This window comes from Tauraco erythrolophus, chromosome Z, assembly GCF_009769465.1.
Source record: "Tauraco erythrolophus isolate bTauEry1 chromosome Z, bTauEry1.pri, whole genome shotgun sequence".
Lineage (NCBI taxonomy): Eukaryota > Metazoa > Chordata > Aves > Musophagiformes > Musophagidae > Tauraco > Tauraco erythrolophus.
Window position 1 is genome coordinate 65,547,685 of NC_141496.1, and position 10,066 is coordinate 65,557,750.

A 10,066-nucleotide genomic window follows, 5' to 3' on the forward strand; every position below is an offset into this window, starting at 1 on the left:
CTCCGAGACACAGGAGCACGCCAGGAGGCAACACCGCCTGGCGCGGGAGGCCCCCCGAGCGCAGACCGCCGCTGCCCCGCACGGACACCGGTACGGCTTCTGCAAACGCAGTGCTAAAGCCGTGGCCCCCAGCACGCCTGACGGCCGCCGCCGCGGCCTCGTCCCGGAACAGCCAGGAAGTGCCGGCATTAGCCACGAACCGCGACCCCTCCGGGACCCTCCGCCGCCGACAGCGGCCCCGGCCCGGTGGCGGGGCGGGGCGCGGGGCGGGGCGCGGGGCGGGGCGGCCCCGGCCCCGGGTGCCGCTCCCGCGGCGGCCCGGCGGCCCCGGCCTGGCAACGGCAGAGCCGCCCGGGAAGCGGCTCGGCGCCGGGGACCCGCTGGCCGCTATGGGGACCAACGCGCCGCCGCGCCGGGAGCCGCTCGCCCGCGGCCCCCACGTAAGTCAGCGGCTGCACTCGCCGCCGGCGGGGCTCTGAGGGGGGGCCCGGCGGTGCGGGCGGGGGACCGCCTGCGGGCATGCCCGCCGCGGGGGCCTGCGGGCGCGGCCCTTTGTCAGCGGCTGTCCCTCGGGCGAGTGGGCGAGTCGGGGTGGCGAGCAGCGGCCGGGCGGCCCGCACCCTCCCCGCGGGAGGCGGCTTTCTGCCGAGCCCGCGCCTGCAGGCGGCCCGCGCGGCGGCGGCGGCGGCGGCAGCGGCAGCCCCTGTGGCGGAGGGCGAGCCGGCGCTCAGCCGGTGGCGGACCCCGGGAGGCAGCTCCCCGGCCCGCTCGGCGAGGATGTCGCGGCAGGTGCCGTCTCCAGGGCCACCGCGGGACCAGTGCCTGTCCTCCGTTTCTCCATCTAGCACGTGGGATTTGCGGCCGTGCCGGCTAGCGTGTTGGGCATTAAGAAGTTCTCCGGAGAACGGTGCTAAATGGGTGCCCGTTTATGCCCTTTCTCTCTGGATTCTCTTTTCATTGTGAAGTCCATAGCAAGCTATGCTGAGCTGGTGACCTTCCCAAAGCTAGTGCTCTGTTCCTTGCTCCTGTGACTTCCTTGTCTATTATTTGAGAGGTGAGAGATTAGGTTTGAACTCACCCATCTTGGCGTACTACCTGGAGAGTGGTCTCGGCAAGGTTTTAGGGTTATTAACAAGTTTTATTTTGCTGATGTGCCAGTGGCAATGACGAATGGTACCATCATGCCAGGTGGTGTTACAGGCACAGTGGGAAGAAAGGCATGGACCCTCAAAGGATTCACATCTAGGACAGTGGGTGGGAGAAGAGACATGAATGCAAGCAGGGTAACAATGTGGCTTGAGTTCTGTGGGATAACTTTTTATGCAGGTTTTCTCAGAAGGCATTCAACTAACAAGTGAAGTGAAAGCAACCTTGAGGGAAAGCCAGAAGAGCGGCATACAGCACAAAGAGGGATACCAAGTTCAGGAAAGTTGGAAAGGTGGCCCTGGAGAGACAGCCAAAGAACCAGACAAGCCTGCCAGGAGTGGTCCTGATTTCTTGCCCCTCGGCCAGCACTCCTACTGCAGGAGGTAGTCCTGCTGATGCTGTCGCCCCAGGCTGTTCACTTTTGCCACCTGTGGAGCAGGTTTTGTGGCTGCCTGTCAGCTGTTTTATGCCACCAGATGATATGGCTCTCTGCATGCAGGAAGGGTGTGGAAAAGGCATTGGAGGTGATGTCTGCCAAAATACAAAACAAAAGGTTGTGAACCAGTCATGCAAAGAAGGCCTGTGCCATTTGAGTCTGAATGTCTTACCCTGTCAGCTGGAAACGCCTCTTTCTCTGAAGTGTTTCTTTACGTATCCTCTCCTCTGGCCTCCCAGCCAACTTTGACTTCAGGTTTGGCTCTAGATCTCCCTTGAGATCTGGAGGTGTTGAGAATATCGTGGGTATTCTCTAATGAAGGCTTCCATGCACGTCTCAGATTTAGGCTTTAAAGAAACGTATTTCCAGCAAGCACTGAAAATATGTCCGTTGTGCTCATTTCTAAGTAAGAAATTGATTAACAACATTTTTTGTCCTCTTGTAGCTGTGTTTCCCTATGGTGCTCTAAGGCTAAATGTGATGCCACTGTGTCAATACATCATATGCTAAAGAGTAAATCAACTTAGGGACAGCAGTGAAAGTTAACAAAGTTCCCTATTTATATTAAGGAAATCAAGGGCACTGAGGGAAACTGTGGAACATTTGCAGGTCCCCCAGGGCTTTAAATTAGAATGTTAGTACACAAAAACTAAACAGAGTTTTTGACTTGGGAGCACTCTTCTACCAGAAGATTTCTCACCTCTGCTGCATTGCTCCTTTAGCATATCTTATGTAAGAAATCAACCTACAGTCTGGAGAACTTTCACTAGTAAGAAGGTTGGGAGCCCACACTAGGGGAATTAATTAAGGAGATTACCATCAACACTGCGCTGCTCAGGGAAAGGGGATTTTTATGGGTTCTGTAAAACTGAGACTAGGGCAGAGTCAAGGATCCCTATATCTTTTCCATAAAGTAGCATGATTTCAAGTGGTAGATTTTCCTACTAAGTACTTAGCTTTGAAAATACAAAATGTCCTTTTGAAAATCCTGTTAAACTGGATGCTTTTTCTTACAATTTCATTGTAAAAGATTAGGATGGCTCATAGAACTTTGTATGAGAAAATACAGGCATGAGAACATGCTACACAATGTCAGTATTTCATAACTGCCCTAGAGAGATACACGAGGAGGTTTCAGAAAGCACAGGAAAAATGAGAGGGAGAGCCTCTAACAACATGGAGTCTCACTAGCCAAATGGCAGGCACATTCAGGCCGAGTTTCTAAGAAATACTACTGCCTCAGCAGCCAGGCCAGTCAGAAAGTGCTGATTTTTGAGTAACCTCCTACATCTTGGCACATAGAGGGCTTCGGGAAAGTAGACTGCTAGTCTCTCAGTGGTTTATGATCTTTCCCAGAGGGACTCTGCATCGCCTACGGACATGTGTGTCGAAGTCTGAACATCTATCGGGAGAGTTGCCCTTCCTGCAAAATCAGGGAATATTTTATCAGTTGCTTTTATTGCTTTGTAATTCTGGATCATCTTTCATTAAAACATCCAGTACTAAATCAAAGCTTTAATAAAAGAACATGGACAGCAAATCCAGCTGAGAAAACTAGACTATCCTGAAAGTTAAGTCAGTATAACAGCTGACTCAGATGCTCTTCACGTGGCCTTTTTTCCAGATAAGTATCAAAAAGAAGGAAGGAAGGAAAGAAATGGTCATTTAACATGTGGGGGATTTTTTTCCTTCCTAAATGTCACCCTGAATGTCAAAGATTTGCTCTTCATCATTTACAAGGTCCTGGCTTCCTATTCAAGTACAGCACATTTACAGAAGGTTTGTTGTTTGAAGCCTTTCTATGCACTCTTTAGAGATAATACCTTTTTTAAAATTGTGTGCTTGTTGTCAATTTTCCTTGACTTTTGTTTCTTGTTTGGAAAAACAAAACCATTTCTGGAGATTGCTGGTAATGAAAATAAGGGCTGTATATAGTTCTTGAGCTAGAACTAAAACCAAAGACCTACATTTTTGTAATGTCTGATACAGAAAACACTATGCTTTTGACTGGCATTTGAGCCTTCCGTTACATCTCTGCAAGCTTCTTCAAATGAAAAAAAATTGAAATTGTTTCAGGAAATTATAATAACCATGTGACAGTTTAGGATTTAAGATTGCTGTAAAAGTCACTCGATTAAAGAAGACATTAGAATAACTCAGCTAATGATACCTAGTGTGTTACAAGCTTCCAAGACAGGAGGATCTACCCTTTGCTTAGTGAACAGCTACAGCTACGCTTCTTTACCCATTTTATATTCTCTGTCTGTCAAAATTTCGTCATTTGTCTTTGAAACTGTAACCGTCTTTACAATCACATTTTCCTCTTTCAGCACATTTTTTTGTCTTGGTGCAGTTAATAGCCAAAAGTCCACAAATTAGACACAAACCAAATTATTTTAATATGGAAAAAAGGTAGAAATACATATTTACTATTATCATTCCTTAGTCCTGACATTAGATCTCTGCTTAACAGATGATTTTTTAAATTATGAAGTAGCATTTAGTACCCCTTAAAATTAGAAATTAGGATTTACCAGTGAAGACATAGTATTTCAAATATATGTCAGCCAACAGTCACATTGAAAACACAGCTGTATGCAAGTCGGATGCCATAGAGCCTCAGAAGTGATCAGAAAGACATGAAAAAGAGATACTAGTTGGACAAGAAGAGCAAATAGGAACCTCCAGACCAGTTCACAACACAGGAGGTATTTATTAATAGTGACAAGAGGCCAAAGTTTGATGCAATATTTCTCCTTACTGCCAGCCATTTAACTTTCTTTTCGACACTGTATGTCAATTTTAAGTGGAAAAATTAAGCAGTTTTATCACTTGATGATCATTTCTGGCCCCTCTCCGCCTTTTCTCCCAGCTTCTGACCTGTTGGACTTCCTGCTCCAAGACAGCACAGCTCTTGCACCTTTGTTAGACCTCACAAGCCTCCACAGACCCGCATGCCCAGCTGCTCCTCTCTGGACAGACCACACAATCCACCCTTAGTCTCTTTGCACCCACTGAAAGAAGATTGGAGTGCAGGCAGAGGGCCGCGTGGTGCAGAGCAGGACACAAGATTAGAATCACAGCACTACTGGAACATGATAGTTTTGGTGTCTTTCCATCTTTAAAAGTGTGATAATACAGTAGGAATGAAGCAGAAACAATGTGGGTTTAGCTTCCACTGAAAGCTGCATAGAGAATAAAGCTGTCCTGCAAACTTGCCTCTTTAAAGAAATACGAACAACTTGGTATTGTGACAAAAGCCCAAAGTGGCCTGCACTGAGACAGCTTAGCAGAACTGCCTTTCTGGTCTTTCACATATGAGAACACGGTTTCCTCAACTGAGTATGCATAATAAATAACTTTCCCATCTCTAGCTGAGGTGGAAACTGGGATCTGGTATCTGGCAAACTTACCCCCTGTTCTTACCTAGGGATGACAGCTTCCAATCAAGTTGATTGCTTGCTGGCTTTTGTCCAAATAGTCTCTGTACAGTGGTTCTATTCATTCCTGTTTGAACGTACCCCAAGTTGTTTTAAGTAAACCGTGCTGTCTGCTAGTCAAGCAGTTTAGATGCACAGCACAGGCATCAGCACAGGAAGAGGAGGAATTCCATCACAAGAATAATCCCAGCCTAGGCTGCCATTATTGTTCAAGAACAACTGGTTTGAAGCCAGCTGGGGTATGTTGAACTCTGTCATATTCCCCAGTGGATGTTTGATGTGTGTCAACAGTCAGCAATAGGAATAGTATTTATTCCAGCAGGACTGAACAGCAGTGGAGCTTCAGAAGAAACAGACAAACCATAACTTTAGGAGCCTTTAATCCAAGGAAAGAAAACAGACCCTTTTGAAGGATTAAACAGATCACACAAGCAGAGTGAATCACATGATGACAGCAAAAAGTGGGTCAGTTCCACTACTTTATTTTCAGAGACAGGGAGTGGGAAAGAAAAGTTTTGAGTTTTTTTTTTCAGCTGAAATTAAGATAAAGGCTCAAGTTGTTAGAGATTGAACAAGCTGGAAGAAATCCTATTGAGATTGCTAGTACTCTTTCCAGTGCTTTGCATGAGTTTCAGATGGATATTATCTCACCCCCTACATCTAATTAGCCAAGGAATCCCCTAGAACCAAGGTGCTTTTCATACCATACCTCTATTGCATCCTACAACTCTAGCTAGTCACTAGCAACTTGACTCAAATTTCACAGGATATAGGCAAATGCAATTCCATCCTAATACACCACGCATCAGTGTATGCGATCTTTACAATAAGAAAGAGGCTGTTACTCTGTTACAAAACATTGGCAGCTCTAAAAAAATCCTGTGATACTTTTAAACTTATTCCTAGTTATTTCAATGAGATTCATAACTCTGCTTATCTGGGGTTTTGTTGCACCTAACACAGAATCATAGAGTCATTTAGTTGTAGAGAGTGATAAGGTCTCTCCACTCAGCCTACTTTTCCCCAGACTAAAGAACCCCAGTTCCCTCAGCTGCTTCTCATAAGACAGCTCCCTTCATCAGCTTTGTTGCTTTTCTTTGGACACGCATCCTCCCTGCGACAGGGAACAAATTTCCACATAGCTTTAGGCTTCCTCTCCCTTGGCTGGGAATTCTGTGCCTAACCGTCTTACCTACATGAAGGTCCTCTTTTTGTGTTAGCGTAAGACACTGAGCAAAACTGTGAGAGGTCTATGCTGTGGTGAGGAGAGAATAAACCCCCAAATTTCCCTTTGCGTAGCATGTATGCCATTGTCTTATCCTTCATCTCTTCCCTTTCTCCAAAACATCAGATTTGTATCTTCAATCCCATGATGTGATACTGGCCTAGCTAACACACTGCTGTTGTTGCTTACAGTTAGTATTAACTGCACAGCTCACCTGGCAGTTTTAACTGGGAAGAACAAACAGGAAAATACAGGAAGGTCATAACTTGTTAAGCTTTCCCTACTGTGTGTATCTGTTTATATTCTCCTTACATCACGTAGTATGTTTTACTTGGTCTTTTCCTATGAGAGATATTCAGAATATTCAGAATTCACACTGAATTCAGCTGAACACTGCTGTGCCAGAATGTTCAGAAGTTACTTATTTGGCTGTGTCAGAAGGATCTCTCTCCTGAAAGCGCTACAACACTTACCTTTAAAATTCAAGTTGCTTTCAAGTGTTTTAGGCTGGACAGTACAGAATTGACATGGACAGCTGCTTCTAGTTGCTTTTGAAAATCTAAGCCTAAGTTTTCACTTTCTTACACTCAGCAACTGGTTTTGACATAAATAAAATGGATGTAAATGAAGTCTTAAGGAAAGAAGTAATCCAAGTTCCACCTCATGTGGTTGATATTGATTTAAAAAGACACTTTCCTTTACTCTCAGGACGGAAGAAGTACTACGGTGCTTAGCCCCAGTGCAGAAGATCACAGTGCTACTGCCTATTGTCTGTCCACAACACTATCCATCTCCTGGACATAGTCATGCACTGACAAATCCCTTGTCAGACCACAGTTTAGCAGCTTTCATCTCTTTCGGGATGGGTTTCCAAAGAGTACGATCTTTGAGCCAGCTGCAAACCAAACCAGATGATCTCGGTCTTTCCGTTCAAATCTTAAGCAGCGTGACCTCTCTAGAAAGACCTAAGCTTCTCATCTCCAGCTTTTCCCAATGTTTTCTGTATTAATGTGCTTTTAGTCCCTGCAGGGCTGTTACCATTTCCGCGTAGCTTTTTGGTGAGGAGAGGGCCAATGAATTAATGTGAACACTGAGACTTTACTGCTCTAATGAGCCCCAGTACGGCCTGAGGGCTTGGCAAGGACAGGAGGCCATCTTCACAGTGTCATTAGAGATTTTGAGCAGCAAAGGGTAAGGCTGACTGTAGCAGACAGATTACGGACTGAGGCTTCTCCCATCTCTTCTTTCTGGGTAGCATTTTTCTCTCTGCTGGAGAGACTTGCGGCAGAGCTCACTCAGTAACACAAGATAAATTTCATCCTATTTATGTAATATGTGAGGTCTGTGGGGGAGAAATAACCAAAAGGAGCATAAACTTTCCCCCTTCTTCTGCAGCTTGTGCTGCAAGATGCCGAAACATCATTAGAACATTTCTGGAAAAAACACATCAAGAGATGCACTGATGCTGTTGTAAGAATAACTCTCAATACAGTTGCTTCTAGCTGCGTAAGCACTAATATAATTCCAAATTTGTAAATGTATGCACACTTTCATACATTCATGCTCGAATATGATTCAGGCCTTCCTCAGCATTTTGTTTCAGGGAAACCATCTGTAAATATATCAGTGCACTTATCATAACCCAAAAGGATTTACAGGAGACAATTCAAACTTACTTACAATGACATTTCCAGAATGCATATAGGTTTTTAAGCAATGTGCAACATGCACAAAGAAAAACTAGTGATGCAGATGTGATAAATGAGTGAGTCCCAAACAGAACTCCAATTAAAGTTTACAATTTATTAGGTGAATAGAGGCAAGCAAACAGCGCTGGGTGCACCGGGACTCTCTGCTCCACCAAGACGCACACCGTATAGTTCCTATTTCTGGTTTATATTTCTTTTACTAATACTTATTCTTAGTTATTTCCGAGAAAAGGTGGTCTTATTACAATGAGCTCCATAGTCTCCACCCCTAACCTCCCCCAGTTGTGCGTGCGCAGTGTCTCCTGGTGGTCGTGAGTAGGGGTCTCAGGGATGAAGGCTGTATGTCTTCCTTGTGATGACTTTTTCACCTCCCCAGAAAACTAGTGAAGTCATCAGGACGGTCCTTGTTCTCCATCTTGGCTCCTGCTTATCTTACACAAGGGTTATGCAACTTACAGATCTATGGCTTGAGCAAGCTAACTTAAAAGTGGTTAAGCGAGATTAGAGGTTAAGCGCATACAGGCCCCTAGACCCCTCTTGTCTAACACCTTGCAATTGGCAGCAAAGCAAAAACGTTAGGTGGCTTTTGCAATAAGCAAGAACTATATCCATACCATTCTGCTTCCTCTAGGGCTGCGGTTATATAAGAACCAACAGAATGGTTAAAGGTTACATATACAGAGAAGGTCATATTTCACTGTGCGGCCCTAGCACTGTTTTATATTGACACGTATCAGGTGAACACATTTCACAGTTGGGGCTCTTGGTTAGCAGCATCATGAGGCATTTCGCAGGTTTACGTTTTCGCATTTCACAGAAATTTTAAACTAAGACAATCACTTATCTTGAATAGGCACACCCTACTCCTGGCCACCTATTTGCACATCCATTGTCCCATATTGACACGAATCAAATGAACATTTTTCACACAGAGAACAATGAAAACAATTTAAGTGGGACAGGAATCGAATCTACGGTGCCTTCCAGTTGCTATTACTATCTCTGGTCAATATTTCAAGTTAAAATCCTTGGTAATTTGAGAAGTGGGTGTGCTGCAATATTCTGAAAACACTGATGCTTTGAGCAGCTATGACTCATTGGACCACAGCTGTCTGAGGACTTTCTGAATGTCACCATAAGATGTTCTTTCTGTGTCTCTTGGGAAACAGTTAATTCAGAAGTTTAAATTCTCAAGGCAAGTCTTAAAGGTTTTTTACTTTACTTTTTGAATTACATTTCTGTAATTCCTACTTAGGGTCTTTTTTAGCTGAAGACTTTGTTCCTCAAAGCCCTTCTAAACAAATATTCATAACTGTTAGAAAAGTCAAGTTTTTCTCTCTAGTAAAGGACAGGAATGCAACCATTCCCATTCCTTGCATCCTTTTTTTTTTTTTTTCTCCTCAGGTGTGCCAGACATAGCAGTCACTCTTAAAGCTAATTTTTCTAAGTAGAGGGTGAAAGCAGAAGGAATTTGAGGCACCTCAGATGTCACATGGATGAGCAAAGATACAATTGGGACTGAACAACTGTGTCAGAGTGCAGGTACCAAACAGCTGAACATGGCACAGGCTTGATCACATGGATGACCCTGTCGCATTAGACTTGGCAGGTTTCAGCCACACAAATATGAGATCTATCAGAGGGAGAAAAGTAGGCAAAGAATTCTCATTTAACTAGGACTGTGTGACACTAGCTACCAAAATGTTTTATTTAAGTGCTTCCATAGCAAAATATAGCAGGCACAGGTTGCTGTTGTTACACAGGGTGCCTAGGGTATTGAACTAGGATCCAGGTCACAGTAATCTCACTTACAGTAAGAGACCACTTTGACCCCAAAACACACAGAAAACAAGACACGTACATCTCTCAACTGAAACACACAGATGACCAGCAATACCTGACAGCTGTTTTAACAGCTTACTTGATTGTGTCACATGCCAATGAAAGCGACAGGATTTAAGCAAATGCAGACGTTCTTGGCTGAATCAACACCAAAGTGACAGAAGCCTGCAGCATGCCCAGAAACTTGTCCCGAGCTACAGGCAGGTGCTCTAACCGTAGAGGGCTATCGTTCCTCCACTACCTGCGATTTCGACCAACAGCACTGCTG